This window comes from Chrysemys picta, chromosome 2, assembly GCF_011386835.1.
Source record: "Chrysemys picta bellii isolate R12L10 chromosome 2, ASM1138683v2, whole genome shotgun sequence".
NCBI classification, from domain to species: domain Eukaryota; kingdom Metazoa; phylum Chordata; order Testudines; family Emydidae; genus Chrysemys; species Chrysemys picta.
This window is the reverse complement of record NC_088792.1, coordinates 94,524,042-94,542,596: the sequence shown is the minus strand read 5'-3', so window position 1 is coordinate 94,542,596 and position 18,555 is coordinate 94,524,042. Positions and strand designations below refer to the sequence as shown.

The 18,555-nt window shown below is 43.3% G+C and overlaps 1 protein-coding gene across 1 annotated transcript in view; it reads right to left on the bottom strand.

Annotated features, from left to right (window-relative positions):
* LOC101944619 (probable G-protein coupled receptor 141) overlaps nt 1-2,545 on the bottom strand; it is a 38,429-nt gene extending 35,884 nt beyond the window's left edge. The window contains exon 1 of the transcript XR_010598403.1: nt 2,417-2,545. The gene's annotated coding sequence lies outside the window, so the exon portion shown is untranslated. The remainder of the gene's footprint in view (nt 1-2,416) is intronic.
* Nucleotides 2,546-18,555: the final 16,010 nt, after the last annotated feature.

Genomic DNA, 18,555 nt, shown 5'->3' with positions numbered 1-18,555 from the left:
GCATTGCTTAAAAATGCTTGTGGTAAGAATCGCCTCTTAGCGAGGAGACTGACATATTCCTCACTAGCTTTAAGAGGCAGTCCCAGGAGTAGTGCCAGGCTTTTTGCCGCCTTAGGCGGCAGTGCTCGTCCTCTTAGCATTCAGGGGGCCTGGGGTCTTCGGCGGCAGAGGTCCTTCCGCTCCGGGTCTTCGGGGCACTTTGGCGGCGGGTCCTGGAGCGAGTGAGGGACCCGCCGCCCAATTTCTGCCGAAGACCCGGAGCAGAAGGACCCCCGCCGCCGAATTTCCGCCGAGGGCGGCAAAATGCCACCCCCCCCAAATCCTGCCGCCCTAGGCGACCGCCTAGCATTGTCTAGTGGAAGCACCGGCCCTGGGTAGTCCTAAATACAAAAGTCTAGTTTTGAGGTGACAAAGGCCTGAATTATACTGGTGAGGTTCACAACAGGAAAAAAAAGCTTCAACCTTCTAGCTTGAAATGAAATGGAAACAAGCCATCTTGGCTACCGTTGAAAGACAATCATGCAATGATATTTGAGAATCCAGCCAGACTCCTTAGTTGCAGATACATAAGTAATTATCATCAAAGACACGACTACAGTCGGTGGGGAAATGGTGGGGAGCAAAATAGGCAGTTTGCCCTAGGCCCCCTGTTTGAGAGTTCCCCTCAACTAAGTGACGTTATGACGTGGCACATGGGGTAGCAGTGGCACTCGGGTTTTGGGTACTTGGATATTTGCTCTTCAGCCATCTTTAGGATGAGACCGGTCACCAGCACCACTCATAATGTTTTTGTTTTGCATTTTCCTTTCAGAAATGTGTATTAAGTGCAGGAAAGGATTTCTAGGGTGTAGATGTGATGCTCCTCAGGGCTACCTAGGGTTGTGAGTCACCTCACCACTATCTGCCCTTAGCATGAAGGAGTATTGTCTGTGCTTGCTGTGGGTCAGCTCCCTGAAACCAACAGCCTCTGGCAATACAAGCACTGCATCCTGGGCCTCTGCAGGCCTCACGCGTTCTATATAGGTAGCGACAGGCGCACACAGCCCCTGAATACTCTGAGCGTTCTGTGCAATGTTCAGCTCCCATCTCCTGAACGCTCCCAGAATTACCAGGTCTACTATTCCCAAGGGAACAGCACACACCAGATTGCAAGATTCAACTCAGGACCAGCTCTTTGCTTAACGCTACAGCACTCAGATATATATTTATGGTGAAAACAAGAATACATTTATGATCAGAGATACAAGGAACTGTGAGTAAGAATATTGGAAACAAATGGTTACATACAAAACAAAATAATAAAACACATTCTAGAGACTAAACTAATAGGTTAACCTCATGTCTAAAGAAGTTTTCTCTCACCTAAAGTTCTCTTCAGCATTTTCAACCAAGACAGAATGAGATCCCACCTTCATGAATGCAGAAGCCCTTGTTTTCTTCCTTAGCGAAGGGCACCTGGGTGTCTTCCTTGCCTTCTAGAAATAACCCCAAAGCCCATTGTCTTTACATAAACAGGGTAACCCCGCAGGGCTTGCTTTTTCCTGTGTGTTCTTTTCATGTTGATTTCACATCTCTTCATTAACATTTGACTTCATATGTAAATAAACATCCATTGTGATAGCTTACAATGCTTAATTTAGATCTGGACAGAGAAACATTTTTTGTCTAAGAGAAAACCTGTTTTTTACCTTTGCTGGTGACTAATACCTTGATACAGACTCTAAGGACATGTTTTCTATACATATACATAGCTCCTTACATAGTATCTGTACATACATTTCATAATGGTATTGATGACCAGTGTGACACCAGCTTTTAATTTAAGACCTTGCATGATATTTTTTGGTGAACCAGAATGTATGCATCAGAATCAGGATATTCCTGTAACCACCTTGCCAACTAGCATTAAGAGGTTTTGGTGGTCACAACATAGGTGCTGGAACTAGGGGTGCAGTAGCAGCCCGTGGCGTGAAGTGGTTTCCATCATATACAGGGTTTACAGTTTGGTTCAATGGCTTGAGCACCCCCACTGTACAAACTGTTCCACCACCCCTTGGGTCACAGGAGACGCTATCATAAAAGCAGGCCAGAGTTCCTGTATATGCATCCCTGACCACTAAGTAAACCCTTAACATTATCGTACTTATCTTACATAAACTTCACAGAGCACAATATTCACCTCAGCTACTGCAGCCTAAATACAAATGTGACTTTTTAAAAACTTTATCCTAAAGATTTTTCTGGTAGATTTTTTTTTTTTTTAAGTTTTATCTCCTGGCAGAATCTGGTAAATTCAGTTCAAAGCTCAAGTGTTCTGTTTGAGTTTAAGAGGACAGCTCAATTGCTTTGTCTTCTCGTTCCTGAGAACGAGATCCTAACTTCAGTATCACTGTTAAATACAATTAAAAGTGCTTACCTCACATTCATTATGCAGAAGAATGCAGATATTTATCAGGAGAATCACAGAGTTCATTGGGAATTCAACACTGTACAAACAGCTACTACTGAAGAACTGAGACCAAATGTTTATGGTTCCTGAAACGTCACAAACAACCACTAAACCACAAACGGATGTCTGACAAACTCACTCTGCCTGATCCAATGACCTGATGTAAAATTTCTAAGTGTCTTATTATATTTTAACATACATTAAATATTTCCAATTATTATAACAGACAACTGTTTGAAAACAATTGCACCTGCATAAAAAAGGGATCCAAAGTAATTGAAAGGGGAAAAAATTGTGTGTGAAAGTGTGCATGGGAGAGAGTGAACAAGTTCTAATCTGTAGCGTGGGATGCAAGCCACCATTTAAAATTTGATTCAGTGCTTGCGTGAGATCTGAGCTTTGTGTAGCTCTTGTGGCTGTTCTTCATTCTGTAGTCTTGGTTAAACAGCTCATCAGGATTCCTGCTGGTCTTTGGCTTTTGTCAGAGTCAATAAGCGTAAAGCGGTGTAAAGTTGAATTTGCTTTTTTTTTTTTTTTACCATCTGTGTCTGATTTGAATGGGACTGCTGCCATAAGTAAATTGAGGGGGATTTTAAGTCAGTGGAATTTAAATTCTATGTTATTACTCATATGAGTATGGTAAGGAGAATTTGGGGATTTGGCCCATTCTGTTGCTTCAGGTTTGTACAAATAAAACTTATCAAAGCAATCCTTTTGTAAAACATTTTCAATTGCCCCACACAGTCTCATATACATAAGATCATTGTAGCGAGGTGGTCACCTGCTCCTGCCTTAAAAGGCTTAAAACAGCCCAGGGAGAGGGCTGTGGCGGGGAAAGAAAAGCGGGGCTGATTGGGGAAAGCAGCCTCAAATGGGGGCCATGCCCCAATCAGGCCAAGGCTGGCTTTATGAGGGACCAGCTGGCCCTTAAAAGAGGGCTGGGGCCAGAATCCAGAGAGAGACTCTCTCTAGCTTTGAGAGGGAGGGACCTGGCTGCAGGGAGCTGAGAGAAGGTACCTGGAGTGCAGCAGGGCTGGGGGAAGGCCAAGGGAGCTGGGGAACTCCAGCCCGGAAACCCCTCAGGCTGCGGCCTAGTGGAAGGCCAATTAGGTACTGTGGTTGCAGGGGGCAGCCCACGGGTAGGCAGGGGCAGCAGGTCCAAACTTCCCTTGCCTATGATGAGTGGCTTTTACACTGCAGTCTGCCCCAGTGAGCGGGGTCTAGATGGTGACTAGCAGTAGCCCACGACTGAGGCAAGGTGGGGATTAGAGGGTTGTGGGTTCCCCAGAGAGGGGAGACCCAGAGGCAGAGTGTGGAGGTATTGCCAGGGGGCAGCACCCCAGATAAAAGGGGCACCAGGTCCTGAGAGGGACATGGGGGCCAGTGGCAGCAGGACACTGGCCTGCAGAGGGCACTCCGGAGGCTGGAAACGCTAATTCCCTGAGACGACCAGCAGGAGGCACCGCAGGGGTGAGTCCCGCCCCATTACATCATGGTGGAGAATGCTGGCACATGGGTCCACCCCTGATACAAGGGGCCAGGGCAAGTACTGTGGGACAGTTGCCCAGATCGAGTGAAGGAACTGAAGGTGGAGACGCAGGACGGAATGAGGGACTATTATTGGAGAGCCTGTGTGGCCCGGCTCACCGAGCAGCAGGCGGGGCTGCTTCAGCTGCTGCGGGGGAAGGCACCTGGACCTCAATGGGGGCCAGGCACCTTGGGCTGGAGGCCAGTGCTGGGGCCTAAAGACTGTTTCGCCTGTGGGCGACAGGGACACTTGAAAAGGGAGTGCCCCATCTCAAAGAGGCTCCGCCCGGGACATAATGGAGAGACTCGAGTGCCCCCTGTGAAGTTAACAGGGGGGCTCCAAACTTGTTGGGCCTGTGGGGAGCCGGGGCACAAGAAGAGGGAGTGCCCTCACAGAACTCACAAGACCAGGCCTCGCCCAGAGGTGGCCAAAGGAAGGCACTGTCTGTGCTTCCTGTGCCACAAGGGCGGCCGTGAAAGACGGCCTTGCCCCAGAGAAAGAGGGGGAGGCCAGAGGATAGGGCTTGGTCTGAGACTACCCCAAAAGAGGGGGGTGGGGAAGACCAGGGGCCCAGAAGAGAGATTGTCTGGGGCAGAAAGGCCCCAGACAAAAAGTGGAACCCACGCGGGAGCGGGATGACCTACGGTGGGGACCCAGACGGACAGGGGAACCCATGCAGGAATGGGACTGGCTACGGTGGAGACCCAGCCTGCAGAAGAGAGAAGCAGGTTGCTCCTCTTAATAGAAAACCTGCGGCAGGAGAGAGACCTCCTGCAGGCCCAGCTGAGAGGGAAGCTGGGGAGATAGGAACATACACCCCTCCCCCAGTGGAGGGGATCTTGAGGTGGGGTGTGTGTAGCGGGGTGGTCACCCGCTCCTGCCTTAAAAGCTTAAAACAGCCTGGGGAGAGGGCTGTGGTGGGGAAGGAAAAGCGGGGCTGATTGGAGAAAGCAGCCTCAGCTGGGGGCCATGAAATAAGGATAGAAAGAAATCATTTTTGTAATTAGGATTAGAGTCCACACATCCCAGAGGTTGTGCGGTTACCAATAAGCATGGTGTATACAAGTCACTCGGGGATCTAACTGACCTGTGCAAGGTCTTCTGCAAAATTTAAACCCTGCAGTGCCTCTTCTCTGGTCAGTGCCTCTCTCTCTTTGAGTCTTCTTGTGTGCCTCCCTCTCTTCTACTGGAGAATCCAACAGAACCCTGACAGAGTGTCAGTATATAAATGTAGCTTGGCCTTGTATGGTCAGATATAGTTAATAAACACAGTTATTTGGAACCCATCTATGTCCGGGCAGTTTCCTCCTATTCTTATTGTTGTATATCAACAGAATGCCTTCACATACCTGTGTACTGCAGAGTGCTAACGGAGCTCCTGTCATGATGCGGACTTCTGAGGGCTGAGCTAGAGAGTTGTTAAAATCCCTTCTCCAAGCACTCTCCAATATTTGCTTAAAATGTGCTTTTTCTGTGAATCTTCCTGCCAGTAAACCCATTCGCTAGATTAGCCACAGAAAGTGCCCACAGTCAAGTTTGTCCAGTTCTTATGGTGAGCACATGTTAGTCTAAAAGCCTTTTTGTATAGTTTAGGGTTAGATATTGTAACCTGGCAAGAAATACTAAAATATTACTCCACTTCCTTTGCTTGTTTAAAGCATGCTGCTGCACTGCACATAGTAACATTTGAAATATATAATCTTACATTATGGCTATCATTATTTCACTTGTGCTAACTGTCCCATAGGTCGGTTCAGCAGATGAAACCAAGTGATTATTCTTAAATGTTTTAAATCTTGGAACTATATTATCCATATTATATTCTGTAGTATAGGGTTTAATTTAATCTACAGACAGACATGTTCTTAATGAAGCTCGTTATCCAGTTACTAAACAGAGCAAAAGGGCAACACTTGAATTATCCCTGCTTCTGTGGTATCTTATGGCAGTATATTTTATAATATTAGACCAGGTTGAAGAAGTTGAATCCTTCACATTTTCTTCAAACAGTTTACAAGGAAGAGGAAGAGTAGCATTAAGAGTGAATGCCATATAATGGTTTTAAATGACTCTATTCCCTACTATACCACAAAAGACTGTATCACTATGGGATGATCACTTAGCTTTTGCCTTAGTTTATACATATGTAAAATAGGTAAAACACCTATCTGTTGTAAAGTACTTCTAGAGCTGCAGATAAGTGCTATCTATACTCAAAAGTAGCAAGTATAATAGAATAATAAAAGGTGGTGATATTTTCTAAGGCATGTGCAAAACAAGAATATTCGTTTTCCACAAAACTATGAGGCTATGTATTTTTTAAAACTAGAGAAATCAGAAAGGTCATTTCATTTTCTGTTCTAGTCTAGTGTAAAGATCATACAGGATAAAGGGCAATAATGAAAAAAATTATGAATGCTACTAATGATGGCTAGACAGTTTTTTTTTTTATTTAATAAGAAAATTATTCCTCCAATTACTGGTAGGTTTTGGTTATGAAACCTTTTCTATAAAATTGTAATCATCCTGGATTTAAAGCTTACAATCACTTTACTCCTCAATTGGAATAATCATACTTTCCAAACAATAACAATAATAGTTTATTATTTTGCTTCCATCCCCTGACATCCGAGGAGCTAAAGTGCTTTTGAAAGCACAGATGAATTCCTCTTAATAACTCTGTGATGCACTATTATCCCCATTTTACAGATAGGGAAACTCAGACACAGTGCATTTAGAGGATTTGTTCAACGTTACTTAGCAAATGTGGGGGGAAAGCCAAGATTAGAACCCTGGTCGCCTGATTCCCATTCTTGTGCTATAACCAATCACAGTATTAAATTTCTCGTCTGAACTTGTGAAAGCTAATGACCTCACTAAACATTTACTTCAAGTTGAAATAGAATCATAGAATATCAGGGTTGGAAGGGACCTCAGGAGGTCATCTAGTCCAACCCCCTGCTCAAAGCAGGACCAATCCCTGTCTCTGAATGTATACTGAATATTAAACACTTTGGATGCTAGGAGAAGTAAAGGAAGGAGAGCTGAGAGAGAGAGAGGCCTTGGAATCAGACTTCTCTGACTTGGAACTGTTTGCGCTGTTCTTGACTGTGATGTCAGCAATGTTCTGCATTACTTTTATGGCAAATTCTGAATGTTTGCTCCCACTAGAAGCAGAAGGATCTGCACACTGGTGAAAAATATCACTGTGTGATGATTGTAAAGAAAATTAATAATAAACCCAGCAGCTTGTGTTCAGTTGTGATTTTAAGGTGGAGGCGGGGTAATTTATCAGTATGGTTTAGTTGTGGTGGTCAGCAAATTACATTTTCTTTTTGTTTCAATAAGATGATTAGAAATCTGAAGGCCTGCAAACATTTTTTCACGTTTTCAAATTTAATGATTGCAACCTGTGTATCATCAGTTAAAGTTAAAAGCCACAAAACTATTTAAAGAGCACAGCCCCAACCACAACATTTGTATCGAAAGCTATCTTTAAAACAGAACTGTTTACCAGTATACCCTTCAGCTATCTTGTTCCGTATTTCCTGCCCTGTCTGTGTGAAGCTACAGGAGAGCAGGACAATGAAGATGAACTGATAAGTGTCTGTGCAAAAGTTTTAGTTTTCTTATTTAAAAAAAACGATTTTTTTTTCTATTGTGAGCGGGGTCTGAATGAGCTCTCCCTGACATCTAGGAATGCATGGAGGGGAAAAGACTTCAGGAGCAGATCATGTTTGCTTAGATATGTCTACTTTGCCTAGGTGATCAGCATGACGGAGCTGCTTTGCCAAAATGATTGATTTTGGCTGATTTCAGTTACAAATCACTCCAGTATTTCAAAGCAGGGGTAATGAAATGTTGTTATCCTTATTGTATGAGTGAAAGGTGTTAATGCCCCTGTAGTCAGAAGACAAAAAGAGGGTTAGTCGGTTACAACAATCTTTAACCCACTAACCTCCCTTTTTGACCTATGACCATAGGAGTGTTTACAGGTCGTGCCTTGAAGGGTCCCTTAGAATATGTGCTGACTACTTAGGCTGAACTATCTGTATTCAGCTGTGACACTCTGAGTACCTTTCCCAGACCTGAGAAAGAGCTCTGGGTAGCTTGAAAGCTTGTCTCTCTCACCAACAGAAGTTGGTCCAATAAAAGATATTATTTCACCCACCTTGTTTCTCTTATTTTGTTGTACACAGACTCAGTGCTTGCGAGAGGGGAAGTATTGCTTCTTAGGCATTGCCTACACTAACAAGTTTTGTCACCAAAAACTGCCTTTTGGCGACAAAACAGCAAGAGCGTACACACTACAATGGACTTTTGTCGTGAAAAATTCCCAGTTTTGGCGACAAAAAAATTCCACCCCTGAGACTTTTTTGTTTTTTTTCCCTTCCTTTTCCATTGACAAAGAGCCAGTGTAGACACTCCTGATTGTTTTGTCAACAGAACTGGCTTCCACCACTATCCCACAATGCCTGCCCCTGATTGCTCTGCTCAGTGTTTTGATCTCTGCTGCTCTGCAGGCATGCACCCCTCCCCTTTCAAAGCTCAGGGAAGTATCTGTGCGCTGCTCCCTTTGGGGAACAAACAAAGAGCAAATAATTGAAATGCTCCTGTTCTGCCCTGCGCTAGGAACACAGCATCAGGCAGACGACTGCTGCTGCTGCTGCAGGGGGAGGGGGACAGACTGCTGTGCTGCTTTGCCATTCCTCAGCACGGAGAGCTCACAGAGCTACTCATGATGCTGCTCTCAGCACTGAGGGGGCTGTGGGAGAACTTGGAGACGAGTCCCAAGATGCGCAGCAATCAGCTCTTCCTTCCCACAACACTGCACTGTGGGATACATACCCACGGTGCATTGCTCACCCTGTCGATGATGGTGTCCCCAATGTGGACATGATCTGTCGACAGAGGCAGCAAGTGTGAACATCCTTTAGCAATTTTTGTTTTGTCGACTTTTGGGTGTCGACATAAGTTTTGTCAACAAAACTTGGTAGTGTAGACGAGCCCTTAGAGGCTCCCAGGGGTGGTGTTTAGTTTTCCCAGATTTCTGAGTGGCAGCTCAAGACCGTTCTATTTTCTGTTGTTAAGAGGAACCCCTAGAACCTGCTACTCTGAAACCTAGAATAGATATTGAACCCGGCCCTTGCTGCTGACTCCACCTGGCAGAAGGGTTACACTTTTTTTTTTTCTTTAAATTAGAAATAGGATCTGATGCTTTTTCTCCCTCTAAAACCCTAGCAACCTTTGGAGGACCAAAAACATACCATCACAGGATGTTGAAACATTAGTGGCATCTCTCCCAGACACCAACTGCTTAGAAAGGGATTGTTGTTCCTTTACAGTACATCATCCAGATTTTTACTTGTGGATCTCTCTGTATGGAGTGCGCACTAGTCTCTTAAGTAAATATGGGTAAGAGATCTTTTTAACTCGCTCATTTGAGATAAACTATATCCTATGTTTCTATCCTAAATGCTATCCTGTTTCTCAAGTTTATAAATTTGAGAGTAGCTTTTAACTCCCGCCTATCATTCTGTAGGTATATTGGTTCAGTTGGCAAAGATACTTATTAAAAATAAAATTCAGCCACTTTGAGAACACTTTCTCTCCTGTTCTCATGTGTTTCATCTTGGTGTTTGTTAATTGCACTGTCCTGTAGGAGCACAGCAGTCTTCGTGGATTGCAGATGGAGATTCAATTGCAGATGTAGCTAGGTCCTGAATTATTGGTGGCTTTGATCCTCACTAATGAGGCCTCGGACCAGCAGTGGAACTAGAGTAGGAATTCATGGAGGAATCTGAGAACTGCGGCATTGTGTTCATAGTAGCCTGTCCTATTGAGGATACAGGTACCCTCATTCTGCATAAGTAGGAGCTTCTGCATTGCTTTCATCTTTAGTAATAGCTAGTTACAGTAAACCAGTCGAGGAGGTGAATGCATGAATCACTTTGGGTAGATCATCCAAGAGAGAAAAGAGTGAAGTTTCCTAGCTAGCTGATGGCAGAAGATGGCTTTTTTGCTATCCATACTACTTGATAACCTGTGCTTAGTTCTAAGTTGAACAGGACCTACAGGTTTCTCAACCCTTTGTTAAAATGGGGCAGAGTTCTTCAATGGAAAGGGAGTTTGGCGTCTTGCTAGTTTTCCAAAGCAGCCCTTCCAACCAGCATCGCTTTGGTCTTGCATGGGTTGAGTTTGAGCCGGCTGGTCTTCCTGTAGTTGCTGCTCTCCTGTAGGCATTGTGACATCCTTGTGGTGGCCATGGCTGCATCTGTTGAAAATGATACACAAATGAATGTCCTTGGCATGTTGTTGGCAGCAGAGCTCTTGGCCTATCCCCACAACTCGAAATAGTTGGATGTATCTTGAAGAGAGAGGAGGAATTTCGTAATTCTTGAAGAGACTCCACTACTAAGGGCTCCCTGAGGTGAACAGAAATTGTCCACTGTCACTGTGTCCTGTTAGAGGAGAAGTTGGAGCCTCTGCAGTACCACATCATGCCAGGTATGCTGTGCCGGTGGGTCAACCGCACTCTGTGGTCCAATTCCTCAAAGGCAACCGAGAGGTTGAGTAGTATAAGCATTAAGATATGGCCTCTATTGCCATGGGGAGGTCATTCGTTAATGCTAGTAGGGCTGTGTCTCTGTGCTGGGTCCTGGTCTGAGACATTCAGTACGTTGGTACATATCACATGTTGTTAGAGCTTAGTGTCGTCACTATTTTCCAATTGTTTTAAGAGCATCTTAGGAATGTAGGGCTAGAAGGGAGGTTATCTCGTCCAGCCCACTGAGCTGAGGCAGCTTTAAGTATGCCTAGACCATTCCTGACAGGTGTTTGTCTAACCTGTTCTTAAAAACCTCCAATGATGTAGATTCCACAATCTCTGTCGGAAGCCTATTTCAGTACTTAACTCTCCGTATAGTGAGAATTTTTCCTAATATCTAGCCTAGGTCTCCCTTGCTGCAGGTTAAGCCCATAACTTCTTATCCTGCTTTCAGTGAATATGGCAAACAATTGATCACCCTCCTCTTTATAGCAACCTTTTATCTATTGTAAAACTGTTATTGTGTCCCCCTTTAGTCTTTTCGCTAGACTAAATAGGCCCAGTTCTTTCAGCCTTTCCTCATAGGTCACGTTTTCTAAACGTTGTATCATTTTTTTTGGTTCTCCTCTGGATTCTCTCCAATTTGTTCACATCTTTCTTAAAATGCGGGGCCCAAAACTGGATACAGGACTCCAGCTGAGGCCCCCCGCCATTGCTGAATAGAACAGAACAATCATCTCCTGTGTCTTACATATGACACTCCCGGTACTACACCAGAAAGACATTTGCCTTTTCCCCAGCAGTATCACACTGTTGACTCATATTCAGTTTGTGGTCTGCTATAACCCTCAGATCCCTTACTCCAGTACTGCCACCTAGCCAGTTATTCCCCACTGTGTATTTGTGTGATTTCTGTGATTTTTCCTTCTGAAGTACAATACTTGCAGTTGTCTTTATTGAATTTCACTGTATTGATTTCAGACCACTTCTCTGGGAATTCTGCTAGGAATGGCAGATGAGAGACAGGGTGATAATTTAGAGAATGTTTATGTATCAAATTTTGGCTTTTTGTGGGCTAACCAGATAATTGGGGGCGAGTGTTGTTGTTGTTTTTTGAAAAGGCTGCAGGTTTACTTTTCTGAGGACGTTGTTGATAATTTCCATTAGCAGAAGACACGGTTGCTCTTTGCTAGCCTACACCAGCCAGAAGGAACACTGAAGGAACAAATGTTTCTCAAGTCTCCAATGTGCATGAGTGGGCTAAACTCCATTGAAGTGGTGGAGCAGAGAGCAGTTACAGGCATCCAGTCTGGTTCTGAGTATTCTGCCTCACTGAGTTCCTCGTGCAGCTGTTTGATCTTTTCTGCAGAATATAATGAGAGTTCCTCGCAGCAGCTGATGCGTGGGTCTGTTCAAATAATGCAGCTAGTTGACTGTGCGGTGTGGTTTTGTAGCTGTGCTGGTGGTGGTGTCCTACAAGAAATTTTCATGCTGGAGGCTAGATTTGGAGCAGATGTTGTACCACTTACATTCTATTTTCTGCCTGAGTGGTTCTTCTGATGTCGTTCATTGGTGAACCATGCTGATATTGTTGGTCGGTGTGGGAAGGTGGGGCAGTTTAGTGTCAACTCTGGGCGTCAGGGGATTAGACTATTCTAGTAACTCTTCAGCTCTAACTTGGGTGGCTTGCTTTTGTAAGGCAAGCTGGAAACATAACTGATTCGAGTTTGCTTGGTTCAAAAGTTTTCCACAGTTCAACCAACTTTGTTGGTTCATTCCCCTGTAAGTTGCTCGGCAGTTAGTGGGAGTCGACCTCTCCCTCAGCACCCATTAGCCCTAAGCAAACAGTCAATATCCTCAAGTGTTGGGGCTCAGATAAAAAGATTTATCCAAGGTTGACATAAAAATATCCTTATTCATACTGCTCAGATTCAGGCAAGTGGTTGTCATGGTTGCTGAGTTTAGCTTAAAACAAGGAATAATAAATGAATTCAAATAATGAACTGGACAACAGAATAGAACTTTTTAAGAAACAATATCTACTAAAAACAAGATCCAGGCATTGGCTAGCTGTATGAGCAAGTAACAGAAATAGAAAACTTAAGAAATGTTATATTCTGATAAACTATAAACAATCAAACTGCAAGTTCATAATCTCCAGATTAATGAAGGGCACAGAGCAGTGCTGAAATCGGTGAGCTGCTTCTCATATGCAGCACAAACTCTTTTGGTAACCTGAAGAGATCATACATTTTAGCTATCCTAATGCTATGCTCAGATGACAGGTGTACCATATAACACTCAAACACTACTCCAGACATTGTTTAGATGACCCGCCCAGGCCATGGAGTATGTCAACTCCACCAGCTCTACCAACAAGATGAGGGCAATGTGAGAAGGAATAACTGTTCTATAAGCATACTGCAGGTGTGCCAAAAAAATGTATGCACTCAGTCAATTTTCTTTCATTGCAAGGAGTCCAATACATTGTGGAGAGCTATAGACTACATCTGACATCCCAAAGAAAGATGGTAGAAACAGGTTTGTATGTGTAGCAAGGAGAGGAAGGGGATAAACTGAACAAGAATTAGAAAAGTTAAGCGTAATTTAAAGGGATAAGGTGTATAGCAGTGCAACACTGAGGTAGCAGAATTAAGCACTCAAAAAATCAGGAAATGGGAAAGTTTAGGTTAAATATATAACATTAATTCTGCCTCCTAGAGTTCATTTCAAAGCTGGACACCTGAATTAAGTTCTCTAACTTACTAAATAGTAGGAGAGTGAAGAAATAAAAAGGAAAAGCCTAAAAGCCTTTTGACAAAGTTGGAGTTCTACGCCACTTATATCTGTCTGGGAGAAGGCAGCATGAGCCTTGAGGCTTTCACATATTATCTGTGCCAAACTCTGGTGGTGATTGTCCAAGTGATGGGAAAGATGGAAAGGCCATGGTAACACATTTTTTTAGATCCAGATTTAGTTAAGGACCATATTTAACATTCAGAATAATTATATGTATTTAATAAAAGCTATTATTTTTTCTCTTTATTAGTAATATTAGTATTCCAGTGGTGCCTAGAGGCCTGCCATCAGGATCTGGGCTCCATGGGACCAGGCACTGCACATACACCTCATCAGAGACAGTCACTGTCCTGAACAGCTCACGTTCTAAACAGGCAAATCTCAGATAGACACAGATCAATAAAGCATCTTATCAGTTACATTTTGTTTTAAATTGCGCCAACCCTGTCCCCTCCCCATTGTCCTTTGTCCCATTATGCTGTCCTTCCACCCTGCCTACTCTATGAAGACAGCAATGGGCGGGGGGGGGGGGGGGAATCTGATGGTGCCTGTGTAATGGAAAATATCTAAAATCATAGCTGTCACAATTCAGGGCAACTGAACCTGTATTCCCCCTCTGTTGTCTAGCAAGGGCATCCACTCTAGGCTCCCGGCTCTTCAGGTGTCATCTCTCTTGGACAGAGACCCACGTCTCTCTCCTTTCTGACTGGGATTTTTCCCAGTTCCCTGTGATATCCCTAGCAAGCCAGACTGCCTAAACAGGTTTGCATCTGTGCTTTGCTTTCTTTCCAAAGGCTTATGAGCAATGTAATTGCCCACAGTTCTTTCTAAGCAAGCACATTTATTCTTAAGGGAAAGCATAACACAGAAAACCTATTAAAACCAATAAAAGAACCTACACACAGGCTAATCAGCTCACTAGAGATCTCACACACACACCCTAATTCCAGCAGACACTTTGGTAGGAGTCAATTCTTCAAACCCCACCAAGGGGTTTTTTCATGGTTACAAGTTCATAAAAACTTTATCTCAGAACAAGCAAACCTGGGCATAGGTTAATCGTTCCTTTTTACAGCTTGGGCCTTTGTTGTTAAGAGCTCAGGAACAGGTAATCATTAGACAACAGTCCCTTCCTCATGGAGTAGCTTCCTACAGTTGGGTTTTTGCATACCAGTGTACTGGGTGAGGGAGAGAGGGATTCATACTAACCTTCCCCTAGATATTTCCCATGTAATCCACTTCACACATATTGTCCCAAAAAACATTCTTGTCTGGCACATTCTTCAGTATAGTTCTTTGATCATCCAGGCCCATAATATGTGAACTTTGAAATTAATACAATTGACTCCAAAGATATTTAAACTTAATTCAGTAAGGTTTTTTCAAGGTGTGATGTTCCCCTCTGGTGTTATCTGGACCGGTTATCTGCTAGGTCACTCCAATCCTCGACTCTGGGAGCCAGCCTTACCTTGCTCTGCTGTGAGAACCCCCACTCCTGGGCTGTTCACGCACGGCCTCTGGCATGGAAGCTGCTCCTTGCATTGTGCAACCGAATGACACTAGCCATTATCTCCGGTCCCAGGCACAACCCTAGGAACCTCCATCTTGCAGTGTCCAGTTATGCCCGCTGGACACGGCAAGCTTATATGAGTTCATCAATTTAAGAAAGAAATTGATATGTACCAGGCTTATTATCCCAAGGGAGTCTCTGACATGCTTCAAACCAAACGCACTGCTTCAGGTAGAATAAACAAACAGATGTATTAACTATAAATATATAGTTTAAGTGATTTTAAATCAAAGCATAACAAGTCAGATTTGGTCAAATGAAATAAAAGCAAAACACATTCTAAGCTGGTCTTAACTCTTCCAATGTCCTTACAAATTTAGATGCTTCTCACCACAGGCTGGCTGGTTGCTCTTCAGCCAGGCTTTCCCCTTTGATCAGCGCTTCAGTCACTTGGTGTGGTGTCTGTAGATGTAGGTGGAAGAGAGAGGAAGAGAATGGCAAACATCTCTCCCTTTTATCATGTTCTTTCTTCCCTCTTGGCTCTTCCCCCCCCCCCCCCTTCAGAATCAGGTGAGCATTACCTCATCGCAGTCCCAAACTGACCAAAGGAAGGGGGGTGACTCCCTCGAGAGTCCAACAGACCCTTTTATTTCTGCCACATATGTCACTGTAGCTTCTCCTGCCCCTTTATAGGCCAGGCAGGGCTTCCACCTGGAAGAGTAGATGATAGGCGACTCCTATGTCTAATATCCCTTTTGTGTGGGATCGGGACTGTCATGGCCTCTCCTCTACCTTTGGAGCTCCATGGAAGTGAGTGCAGAGTCAGAAACATTTAGTCTTGTATAGATATTATTTTTCCCCTCAGTATCAGATACATACTGTATTTATATATACTCTTTAACTGGGTCTTCATTTAGATTTTGGAGTGTCATTAAAGCCTAGATTTTATAAGAATGGATTCTTATTCTTAACATATATAAAAGATGTACTAATTATTCTAGGCATAAATTGGCTAGTTCTCTTGTTACAGTTAGGTTTTGTGTCTTCAAGAGAAAATCATGGCACCTTACTACCAGAGTTACCAGAGTCTGGCAAGGAGCAGAACCCCTAAAAATGTAGAGCAAAGGAATCACAAAGGTAGACTACATGATAGTTCAAAAAAGTATACATTTAAAATAAACCCGAGGCATATATAAGTAATTCATGGACTAGTGGAAATAATGTCAGCTCCAGCTGAATTAAGTTCTCTAACTTGCTTAGACTCCAGCAACAACCTGGTTCAGCCAAACCTGCCCCACACCTCAACGTGCAACACCACATCTACCTGCAGGATCTGCATCTCCTCACAGGCTGCTCCATACCTCCATTAGTATGGCAAAAAAAGTCCTGATAGAGAGGTTTGCCAAGATAGGCATTACAGCCACAGTGATAGATAAATCTACACTTCACTACACAGGCCTTTTTTTGTGTTTAACCATTTTACAGTTCCCAAGTCATAGTTCTTTCTTATATAATTGGGCTATTAGATCTTTGGGTCTATTTCAACTTGGTAGGGGTGTTTATCTTTGCCAACTAAAGATACACAGTAAAATTGCTATAGTATAAAATGCCTTATGGTAAATAGCAAGCCTGCTTTTTTTAATGTCCCTGGTAACAGTCTGAGTTGAGAAGGGAGACTACACCCATATGTATGTGCTATTTCCTTCCTATGCCCACCCCTATCTAGCTGAGGGCTTAGACAAGCTAGCTGATAGCAACAGGTTTTCCTGCCACTTCCATTGTTTGCCACCCAAATGTAGTTCTGGTGGTTGGTTCTATTTTGATGCATTATAGACATCTTAAGACTACTTTGGTATAAAAAAAAGTTCTTATTCCCCAAGCTACACATTTTTAACTGTCACTGCATCAGTAAAAGCTTCTCTGCTTTGTAGAATTTTGGTTTTTGCTAAATGTATTATTTATCCATTCAGTGTTGGCTTATTTTAGCTAAAGTGATGGTCAACAGTGTTTTTCACATAATAGGAGGTAGTCCATGGTGAGCCAACACAATTTTGGTCTTTGCTGAACTGGCCTTTGTATGTTTATAGATTTCCCAGGGCTCTAAACTTTGTCTGTTAGATAAGCACAAATAATAAAAGTCACAATAAAATAAAATAGTAACATGTATTCGTTATTGGAGCTTGTAATTTTGTAGATTTCTGATTTGCTTTCAAATAAATCCCCAATCCAGGAAAGCATTTAAGCAAAAAATCCCAGAGAAGTCAATGTGATTATTCACATGTTTAAGTGCTTTGCTTACCTGGGACCTGGAAGTGCAACAGCCCCTATCCATCTCATGACATTAATTTCTTTCGTGCCTATCCACCTTGGCAACTTAGATTCTTTGTTTACAAAAAAATTGAAACACAGATAAATTCCATACGTCATTGTGACACTCTGCGCCCCAGAGTGACACTCTGCACCCGATATTCACCATAGTGATATGCTTATGATATGATTATGATGCATCTTGTACAAAATATGTCATGTGAGATGTCAATGGAAAAGTTATGATTTGCTGAATATGATTATCCTATTTGTATGCATGTATCATTTTTGTATCTGGAGTTATGAATATTGACTATGCATCTGTATTTCAAATGTGCTTGCTCCTGGGTAACTCCCAAAAGTTAATTTACATCCAGTCTAGCCAGCACATTGTGAAGGGACTATTCAAGGTAATGGCCCGTCAACAATCACAGTGGGCCATGGGAAAAGCTTATCCTCACCTGATAGGCTTTTCTGTGGATGCTTCAGTCAGTATATGAGTAATGGCTGCTATGACTCATCAAAGCATGCAAGGACATGTGACTAGATCATGTGATATTGGACTCCATCTTGTGCCTGTACTTTTCCACAAACTGGGCTGGGGACTTTGCTTGGAACAAAGAAGTTTCCTCCACATGGAAGAAGCTATAAGAGGGGGAAGTGACATCACCACTGGGCCTCACTCCCCCTACAACACAACACCTGGAAACACCTTAGGAACAAAGACTGAACTGGGGAAGGTGGTCCCAGGCGCGAAAGAAGGAATCTTAGCTGTGTATGGAAGATTAGTGGACTGTTTGTACTCTCTAACAGGGTGAGACACTGCTTGATTTAAATCCTAGTTTATAGAACTTAGACTGCATTTTGTTTTGTTTCTTAGTTAATCTACTGTGATCTGCACACTTATCACTTACAAATTACTTAAAATCTATCTTTTTGTAGTTAATAAATCTGTTTTATATTTTTTACCTAAAACAGCATGTTTAGCTCCAAGTGCTTGGGGACAAAAACTGGTGCATTGTCCTCTCTACATTGAGGGAGGGGCGGACTGGATAATAAACATACACTGGTCAGAGTGTTGACCAGGGCAAGACCAGTTCAGCTCTGGGGTTGTAGCTCTCTACTGTTGAGTGACTGGCAAAGGCATTCATGTAACTGTAGCTGGTGTGTCCCTGCCTGTGTAAATGTTTGTGTGAGTGCAGGACCAGGAGAGGTCTGCAGCTTGTCACAGCATCACAGTGAGTAAGGAAGCCCACGGTGGTGAGATAGAGGGCTCAGCAGTACCCCAGTTCCAGGTTGCACCCCGGGGAAGTCTGTCACAATCATTCACAATGAGAAGCAGAAATATAATTAAAACTACTGCAGCCATGACTACTGCCTTCAAGCACATCTGTTAGGACTGATAGATTTAAATG